Source organism: Ochotona princeps, chromosome 8 (genome assembly GCF_030435755.1).
Source record: "Ochotona princeps isolate mOchPri1 chromosome 8, mOchPri1.hap1, whole genome shotgun sequence".
Lineage (NCBI taxonomy): Eukaryota > Metazoa > Chordata > Mammalia > Lagomorpha > Ochotonidae > Ochotona > Ochotona princeps.
In genome coordinates this window covers 82901948-82912122 of record NC_080839.1, presented here as the reverse complement: position 1 = coordinate 82912122, position 10175 = coordinate 82901948, and the positions used below count along the sequence as shown (strand labels likewise).

General features: G+C 43.3%; 1 long non-coding RNA gene across 1 annotated transcript; it reads right to left on the bottom strand.

Moving 5' to 3' along the window:
* Positions 1 to 992: 992 nt before the first annotated feature.
* Positions 993 to 9703, bottom strand: LOC131480952 (uncharacterized). Its single transcript, XR_009245912.1, has 4 exons — positions 9644 to 9703; positions 3532 to 3638; positions 2589 to 2784; positions 993 to 1070 (listed from the first exon to the last, which is right to left on the bottom strand). It is a non-coding gene; the product is annotated as an uncharacterized LOC131480952 (long non-coding RNA).
* Between the last annotated feature and the right edge of the window lie 472 nt (positions 9704 to 10175).

Here is a 10175-nt window from a genome sequence, read left to right as displayed (position 1 = left end):
TTCCATGTATCCCCAAACCATTTCACCTGGTACAAAGCCACACGGTCTTTCATTCACCCTAATGTCACAGTCAGTAATTTTTTATAATGATAGTATTCGTAGTGTCGATTTTTTCTTTGACTTTCATGTACAGGTATTATACTAGGAGGCCATCTTTTATTTTCTTTTGTTCACATTGCACAGTTTCCACTCATCATATCAGTCTCCATTTGACAGTTTCTGTGAGTTCAGCACTAACTAGTCATATTTTCCAGTGTACTTGATCAGGAAGGACATTTAGCAAATTGTAAGAAAACCATAACAAAAGCACCAATGTTCTCTTCAGTGACTTGTAACACATTATGTTCATAGTATCACCGGCCTATTCATGGCTTGTGCATGGTTTTGAATCAGTCTGAGAAAAATTACATACTTTTGCACTTTCTTTCTTGGGACATTTAGATTGGTCCATAAATTTCATCAATAACCCCTAAATAGGAAGCACACTACATTCAAATGTAATACATGTATTAAGTTAATTTTCTGATTTATTATGAACATAATTCCTTATAGATATAAAACTGGAAAGTCACCGATTTACTTGTCTAAAGGGAAAAATAAGCTTTACTTCACTTTCTCACTTGGTGCTTCTGTAAACAGCGTAAGAGTTGGCCTCTCCAAGTCAAAGACACCATTTTTTCTGACCTTTTGTCTCAAATGTTGTAAAATAGCTGCTAATCTGCGCCACCCTTGTACAACAGATCAGTCTAATCAGGGTAGGGGGTAGTGTAGTTCTTAGGTTTAGTCCTTAGCTGCTTCCCAGTGTCTATGCTTTTCCCATGGCACTTGGGAGCCTTGTCTGCTTTACAGTACAGCCAGTGAAATTATTCAGAAAACTTGAATGTTTGCCCATGATTCCACTTCAATGATTTCTCACCTGAGCTTTTCTCTGGAGTACACAATGTGTTGATATATTCGGTGCTGTCCCCAGAGCTAAAGTTGGACTGTTCCCCACTGTTCCTAAGTGACGATTCATTCTGGTCCTCAAATAACCGGGGATAGTTTTCGATAAAAAACTCTACAATAGACATCTGTGAGACAAAAGGATGAAAATAGGGTGCTGTTTTTAACGTGCAAATATATAAGTTGTGCATTCTCTGTGAGTATTGAGCATTACAAAAATATGAAATAGAAATCTAAGAAAATTCACAGTTGACATTAATACATATGGACCCGTTTTATTCCTACACCACAGTTATATTTTCAAGAATATTCAGTGGTGGGCTCGGCAGCATGGCCTAGTGGCTAAGGTCCTCACCTTGATCCCATATGGCCGCTGGTTCTAATCCCGGCAGCTCCACTTCCTCTCTATCTCTCCTCCTCTCAGTATATCTGACTTTGTAATAAAAATTTTAAAAAAAGAATATTCAGTGGCTTTCTAAAAATACTGCCTATCTGAAAAACAGTGTTTCCTGGGTCTTTTTAAAATTAATTATTAATATTTCCTTGATACTAACTTTCATGGCTAATAGAGCATAGCTGTCATTCTATGTAGAGGAATGTGCAGTGATTAAATGGCTAAATCCTAAACTTGCAACGTCTTGGATTTCGTATTTAGCCACGTTCCGACTGCTCTACTTCCCCTCCAGCTCCCTGTTTGTGACGAGAGAAACTAGTGTATAGGATGGCCAAGTGCCTTGGGACCCTGCACCTGCATGGGAGACCTGGAAGATGCTCCTGGCTCCTGGCTCCAGGCTTTGGATCAGTTCAGCTCCAGCCATTGCAGCCATTTGGGGAGTGATGCAGCAGATAGATCATCTGTCTCTCCTTCCCATAAATTTGATTTGTCTTTCCAATAAAAATTAATCTTACAAAAAAGGAATCTGTGTATGATATTTGAACTGATGATGTGTATTTCCACAGAATTTACAAAGCACCCAATTAGAAGAAAACATGTGCGATGTGATTCTCTAGTGAGTGACATTAAACTTGGGGAGCAGAAATTCTTTGTAGATCCTTGGATATGAACGGAGTCAACTGTAAAGTAAGTGTCTGTTTCTTCAGCGGCAGTCCCTCCACAAACATTGCTCTGCTTCACTCTGTCATTACATCTGTTTCAGCTTGGTAAGAGCTGTGATTGTACTGGGGACATTAGGTCTGTTAGGATGCTCTAGAAACTCATTTTCACACTGCAGTAGCACAGATGAAACGCAGACAGCATCTTACTGAATGAGCTGCAACACTGAGAGGAAAGACACTGAGCGGGGAATTATGTGTGCTCATGTTGAACAGACAGTGTCACTGTTGACCTCAGGAGATTATTATCAACACTCCTGCCACTGCTCAGCTAAGGAAGCCTTCATAAAGAAACTGTTCAGGTTTACATGGTCCTGAATGACGAGAGGCAAAAGTCCACCTCGGACTGCCCAGATACAAAAACCCCTATTTCCTGCTGTAATGGTATGGAAGTTTCTTCCCTACGTTTTAGCAGCTCACACTTCTGTTTCCTCTTAATATAGAATAAATGACCCTGGCATTCTAGAAGGGTGTATGGCATCTTTCATTTGTAAACTTTGGCTCATCACAATGGAAATGGGGCACATCATTACCTTTTTAAGTAATTCAGTTTCCAGGGATGAGTTCGTTGATGTTGATTCCCAAAGGTAAAATATGCTTGGTGTGATTGAAACTGCTAACTCTGATGCATTCATCATATTGAAACAGGCATTCGCAGAGATCTCATATAAACAAGAGCACAATTCCTTGAGTATATCCAGATTACATACAGGCAGATTTTGTAAGAGCCTAAACACATACACACACACACACACACAAAAAAAATACAGTCACTTTCTTGCTGAAGTAGTGGGTACAGAGAAAGGGAATAGGGTATTTGGACTTCCACTGACTTAGTTCAATGAAAATACAGACAAATTGAGAAATAGGGCTTAATGATAGCACAGGGTTTGTTGTTGTTAAAATCACGATGTGTTTTCACTTGAGATAACTTTGTTAATAGCCCATTTACACGAGTGTACAAAAATGGTTGTTATACTCCAGAATGGGTGACGAGGTTACTGAGGAAGTCCAACAGCATTTGAATTGCAAACACTGTACTTTGTAATGTAGCAGTGAAGGAATGCTGTCTCAAGGCAGTAATTAAAACAATGAAGCAAAAATCACATTCAAGCTATGAGTTTCAGCAAAAGTGCTTGATTGATGTCAATTCTTTAAGCACACATAAAGTTGTCCACCTGATCAATATTGGCAAAATGTTAGTAAGACCAATTGCTCTTGCAGCAAGTCTTTGAGATCAGTGAGATTCTTCCTCATCAATGTGATATTCAGAATGTATACAATTCCCAGGTCTGCACAGCACTGCCATGTGGTATGAAATAAAAAGTCAATGGGTTAATGTGGCACAGTCTACCCATCTTCTAATTCTTTGTGTGTGCGATTATGGGAACCCCTTTCAAAGTGCACATATTTTTCTCAAATTGTGTTGGCTGTATTTTGAGACATGTCAGGAGTCAATGTTAATTATATAATCACCTCTTGATCTCCGTGGCTTTCTCTTCATCCTGTTTGTCAAGAACACTAATCCACTTACAGTACAGTTGTTTCGTAAAAATAGTACTGGGGATCAGTCGAAGACAATCCTTAAGGAGATGAAAAAAGAATCATAAACATTTGTTGACAAATATGGTTTGGAGCAAGTGTAGAAGTAACATTTCATTGTAACATTCATTTTTATCACAATTTTCTAGAAACTCCAACTGTGACCTCTTTAAAGCTTAGCTTGCCATTTACACCAATGTGTACATCCAGAAATGGGTGCTTGGATTTCTTCTGACTAAAATGATATGTGTGAAATCAGATTCTAGAAAGTTCTGGGAGGGAAGACAAAGTCCTTTATTGTCTACATCTTCTTTGGGGCATAACTACAGCAGTGTGTTAACCTGTTCCAGGAAACTCGGCAGTCCAAATCAGGACATTTCAATTTCTGGGTACTCCGCTTCTGTTCCAGCTCCTTACTAATGTATGTGAGAATGCTGTAAATATTAATTGCCCAATTGCTTGGGACCCTGACACTCACATCAGAGACTTAGATGGAGTTCCGGTTTCCAAGCTTCAGCTTAGCCCAACCCAATCAAGCCCAGTACATGATGGTCAACTGGGGAGTGAACAGTCATACAATAATGATCTTCATGTGTATGTGCCTGTGTCTATGCACACACAAATGCATTTGTGCTCTCATATGTGTATTACTTGAAACATGAAAAAAAATCAATATTTGGAAGATGAAGTGCCAGGGAGAGATAGAAACTGATAGAATGAGAGACCTCCCATACACTGCTTTTTTCTGCATGTAGCCACACTGGCCAGGCCAAAACAGGGCCATGTGAAGCCAGGAGCTCTGCCACGTGAGTCACACGGACCTGAGTATTTGGGCCATCTTTTATCGCTTCCCAAGTACCCCGAGTGTGTGTAGGAAGGGACTCACCATCTCTGAATAACCATAGGAATATGGGATGACTTGGGAATTTCTGGGTCTGTTGAGCACTGCATTTTCATGAATGTGGGACAGGTAGCCTCTCTGGACTTGCCTGGGCTTCCGAGCTAACAGGGTGTTAAAAAACCACACTGACCCAAGGAGAACACAGAAATGATATTTGCAACTGCACCTCTGCTCCTAGGTTGCGCAAGGGCAAATTCAGTTGGATGCTTCCATTTATTTGTGGTCTGGACCAACTCTCCAGGTGATTCACATTGTATTTACCCAGAGTCACACTACAACACTTGCAGAAGGCTAAATATCACATCTTTTTAAAAAAAAAAATGTGGCATCAGTTTCATGTGTGTTCCTCAGAATGGACAGTGCAAACTTGTGATTATCCTATCTAGAATATATTGTCATGATTTCAGCAAACTACTGGTAGTTTATAGCTCATTACAGAACTGTTGCTTCTTATCATATGGCATTATGCGGAGGTTAAGAGAAAAAGCTAGGATAATAAATTTCCCAAATTTACAGTGTTTGTGTAAATTTTTTTAAATTATTTCATTTTATGACACAATTTCACAGATGCTGGCATTTCCCCAGCCCCAGTTTGTGCAATTATTAAGTAACAGATTTTGGTTTCACAGTTGCTAAAATTACCAACAATTCAATTTGGCTTTTGTTCCATTATATCTGCCTATAGAAACCCCGATAATAATTGTGATTTCATTGTACACTTAAGATAAATGTACATTTTATATCTTTTATGCTTTCTTAGAAAAAAATCTGTTTATTTGAAATGGAAAATTACAGACAGAAGGGGAGAGAAAGATTTTCCATCTGCTGGTTTGCTCCCCAAATGGCAGTAACATCCAAGAATGGGCCATGTCAAAGCCGGGATACAGGAAATTCATCTGAGTCTCCCACATGGGTGCACAAGCGCTCTCACTAGGGCTGTCTTCCACTGATTCCCCAGGTGATGAACAGGAAGAGGAACGTCAAGCAAAACAATGAGAATCTGAACCATTCCCCATATAGAATGCTGACCCTGCAGGTGACAGCTGCACCAAGTGTCAATGCCGCCTCTCGTTTGAGTTTTTAGAATTTTTTTTTATTCTTTTATTTTAATAATCTTTAATAGTTGATTAGAGAACAAAGGGTCAAGGGTTACAGGAGAGTGGGTAAGAACATTGTTTCCACATTTTATGTGTGTGTGTGTGTGTGTGTGTATCTGGGTAAGGGGGAGATAAATGGAGGCGCCCCACCAGGCCTCCCACCACATCCCAGGGTCCCCAACACGAAGCATGCTCCGAGGGCACTGCTCAAGTAGTTTTTATAGTTCAACAGTTCTGAATTGCTGCCAATCTCGCCATTCCAATATGATGAAATCTCTCCAGAATCCACTGGCTGACACAGCCCACTTTACACTTGATCTTAGCCAAAAGGCCAAGAAGCGATATAGCCCACCTTAGAGTCTCCTTTTGCCCATATCTTCACTGCCAATGTGTGGCTGGGGTAGAGGATCTATTTGTTCTGTCCTCCATCCTCTGTTCTGGTACTAAGTGTCCTCTGCAGGTTCCAATAGACTGCCATATCCTCCATAATCTTTAATCAACTATTAAAGATTATGCTGTCCACTGTTCCATCTGAGTCTCTGAGGAGGCTCAGCTTTGACACATGCACTCCATGGTCAAACCACGGAACCTGCAATTCTCTTCATGATTGGGTTCTGAAATCAGCAGTTCAGTTGGAGGAATCCCCAAAGAATGTTGTTTGAAGTGATCCCAGACCTGATTATTGTGTGTGAATGTCAATACAGGGTCTGGCACAGTCCATCACTCCTATCAGCTTATACATATGCTGGTGGTTGCAACCGCTGGGTCAGTTCTGTCTCCAGCCCTGTCTTCCACGCGAACCAATGGGTGGTCAAGCCTGATTCTGTCCACTTCACACTCGGCCCTCACGCAAACCAGTGGGAGCTGCAGCCTAGTTAGGGCAACTCCCAATATCCCCCACCAGGCCTGCCCCCTACCCTGGTTCCCATGCTTGCCAGTATGTACCGCTGACTTGTCCAGTCTGTCCCACATCCCATTCAGCTATTATACATGTTAATGGGCACTGATGCCTAGTTCAACCCAACAAGTCCCACTATCCAGCCCACACACATACTGGCAGGTGCTGTTCTGTCTAGCCACCCCTGCCCCAGTCTTGGTTTTCATGTTCTCCAGCAGGGAGTGGTAACGCCCAGTATTTCCCTACTGGGCCACTTCCACTCCTGAAACATACACTCTCCAGGTGGTTCTGCAGTTTAATTTGACAGAATTAGCCCCCAGTGCCAGCCTCTGACAGCTGATGCTGTGGCAAAGCCCAACCAACCCTCACCAACTCTAATTTATGCTTGCATCAGTAGGAACAGTCAGCTCAGCCTGGCCTTCCCCTGATCTAGCTCACATGAGGCCGACAGGTGTTGTAGCTCTGCCTGGTCTGGTCTACCCCCATCCCAACTCACGCTCCAGTGGGAGTGGCTTTCCAACAGGGGAGCCCTCCACATACCCCCTGCCAGCTTTGCCCCCTCCCTTCCTGGTTCTCACTTGTGCTGGTTGGGTGCTGAGGCACAGTCTGGCATAGCACCCCTCACATCAGCATTTGCTAGTGGGTGCTGAAGCCTGTCCTGACCCAACCCACCCCCAATTCCAGCTGATGCTGGTGGGGGTTACAGCCTATCCCAGCCCCACAGGCACCCAGTCCCAGCCGTAATGTGTACTGCTATATGTTGCAACCAAACCTGGCCTGGACCCACACTCTATTCTGGTGCTCGGATTTGCCAGCAGGTGGTGTGAATTGGTTCAGCCTTGTGTCCCCCTGATCTACGCCAAATGTATGTCGGCAGGTACCTTTCCCTGCTCTGGTCGGGGCCACTCCCTATCGTGGTTCTTGTGCTCACCTGCAGGGATTGTGTCCCGACAGAGGAGTTTCCCAAGCTCCTCCTCAGAACCTCTCCCAGTGCCAGATCTTGTGCATACTGGTGGGTCCATGGGTCAGCCCTACTTAGTCCACCTCCTGCCCTGGCAATAACAGTGGCCTTTCCTGACCTGCCTTCAACCCATTCCAGTTCTTACTGTTGGATGTTTCAGCCCAGCCAAGGTTCATCCATACCCAGACACAGTCACACTTGGCTCAGTAGAGGCAGAGACCTAGCCTAGTCTGCCCTGCACCCAGCCCCAGGCCCCAGTGCCAAGAGACACTGCAGCCATATCCAGACCAGAACACAGCCCTCACTTCGGTCCCCACACTCACCAGTGGGAATTGCAACCCAGCGAGGGTGTCCTCTTAGCCCCCCAAACAGGCCTGTTCCCAGCCATAGATTACATGTGTGCCAGTGGTTGCTCTGACCCAGCTCGGCATAGCCCCTCACACAGGTGAGGCCTTTGCCTTAGATGCTGTGGCCTAGCATCCCTGGCTCACGCAAACCAGTAGGTGTAAGAGCCTAGCTCGGCATGACCTGTGCTCCAATCTGATTTATATTCTTCCTTGTGAGTTAAGGTTTATTCAGCCCTGCCCAGTCTGCCCCCTTCCATAACCAACCTACACATTAGCCAGTCATTGGAGGTACTTTGCCCAGCTTGCCCAACCCCAGGCCTGGACCATGTGGTCATCAGTAAGAGCTGTGACCCAATAGGAGAGTTTCCCAAGTTCTTCCACTTGACCCACTCCCAGACCCAGATCTGATACATGCCAGTGGATGTTAGGCCAGTGCCTGGCATAGTCTACCCTTCCATTTTTGCCTGTATAAGCTAGTGAATGTTGCAGCCCAGCCCATCAGATACCCTGTTTTAGGATGCACAATTGGGTGCTGCTGCCTTCACCTGCCAAGACTATTGTTGGTTCCTTTACCCATAAGTGATGGCAGGTTCCATGGTCACACCTAGCTCAGCCCATCACCAACTCTGGAGCTAACCGGCAGGACTTGTATTTTCAAGGGTGGGGCCCACACATTCTCCACAAAATTGTCAGAAATGCAGAGAGAGGGAGACACACAAATATAACAAAAACAAAGAGTGAGAGAAGGTAGGGAGAGATAGATGCACTAAGAGAGAAGGAAAGGGAAAGGAGAGAAAGACAGACAGACAGACACAGAGAGAGAGGGAGAGAGGGAGAGAGAGGGAGAGAGAGAGACAGAGAGAGAGACAGAGAGAGAGAGAGAGATCATGCATAGACAAATGAGGATAATACCAAAGTATTAAGGTCAGGCCTAGTCTAATGCCAGAAGCTAAGAGCTTTATTCTTGTCTCCCACAGGGATGGCAAGGAGATCAGTACTTTAGCTGTGTTTTTCTGACTTCTGAGAGGCATTAACAGGATTATCCAGCCAAAACACAGCAGGGCTCCAACTGGTGCTCTGATGTGGAATGACAGCCACCCAAGCCCCAACATTCCACAACACTCAACATTTTTAGAATTCTAACCTTGCTTTGCCTGTTGTAGGCACTTTCACAATCTTTTGATCTAAACTTTGTGATCAGGACTGGCTACTATGCAAACACAACTATGAGTACTTGCTTAAGTACAGTAAGAATGAACATAAGATACCAATGGGGGTTGGCATTGAGGCAGCTCTAAGCAGTCCTTCTTAAGTACCTGTCAAGCAAAGGGCATGAGACTGGGAAAGAGCCATGATGAAATCAAGGCACCTCTTCTTTGGGTCTAGGTGTATTTTAATTCATTTTATGGTAGATGTTTGTGTAATGTAGAAAACCCCTAGAGTGGTTTTCAACAGCTTCAAATGAGGTGTGTTTGGAAAAGTTTGATGTCATAAGCAAAGTACTATCAAATTCAGCATATACAGGAGGATTGTTTTGGCCAAACTTTCATATGAATAATCAGGATTTGGAAGACCCTTTTGTATTAGAAACTATGGTAGCATTACTTTGCATAGAGTGTACAGATGCAGACAGCAGGAGTAGGTTTTGAAAACTAGGGAAGCCTAACATGCATCTGTCCAATGAAGGAAGCAGCCACCTACAGTTTGGAATTTCTGATGCTTTCTTTGATTTCTTGGATGCTTAGTCAATCCGGCCAATCACTGTTCTTGAGCTGCCATGATAAACGAAACCCTTCACACAGCTTCCTTACTATGCATGGATGATAACACACCTCTCCCTACCTTTAATAAAGCGGCTACGACAAGTGGAGATTCATTAGCCCAATCAAATACTCCTCCAAGCATAACTCTTTCTTTCAGGGATAGAAATGATTTTATGTTGTCAATCTTATGAAAAACATCCTTTGTCTGTGGCCCCTTTTCCTTCAAAACATGAAGCATCTCCTGTGGCAAAGAAAAAAGACAGCAAATTATAGAACATTTCATAACCACCAGCCCAGATGATGGGACTACACCTGTGGGGAAGAACAGACACGAGATGTGAATTAACATAGCAAGAGCTGATGGATGGAAAGGAAGGAAATTTGTCTCAGTGGCTCTAAATATATTTTCCAATCGCCCATCTAATCTGTGCACATACACCTAATGGTTTTTGACTGCTGATTTTAACCTTATTTTCCAGTACAGGAAACAAAACTGTAAAACCAAAACATTTTTCAAGCATTTAACAGCTTTATCTCTACTATTTACACTGCCACTCTCATTGTTTCTTAACTGGGAAAACATTATTGCCACACTTGTTGCCATCAACTCA